We start from the raw sequence: 210 nt of genomic DNA, 5'->3' as shown, positions 1-210 counted from the left end.
TTGTGAAAAGACACACAGCATACACATACAAATCCAACGTCTCTATGGTAATTGCATAACACAGAACTTGCAGACCTCACAGTCAACCAATCATTTCTACAGGTAAGCCAAGGATCTTATTCGTCTGTACTTACATTTGCAAGTACATCCACGGAGATTATTCCTATAATCTATATTATATATACATCCTATATTCCTATAAGCACGTAA

The sequence above is a fragment of the Penaeus monodon genome, chromosome 15 (assembly GCF_015228065.2).
Source record: "Penaeus monodon isolate SGIC_2016 chromosome 15, NSTDA_Pmon_1, whole genome shotgun sequence".
NCBI classification, from domain to species: Eukaryota; Metazoa; Arthropoda; class Malacostraca; order Decapoda; family Penaeidae; genus Penaeus; species Penaeus monodon.
Note: the sequence above shows the minus strand (reverse complement) of the source record.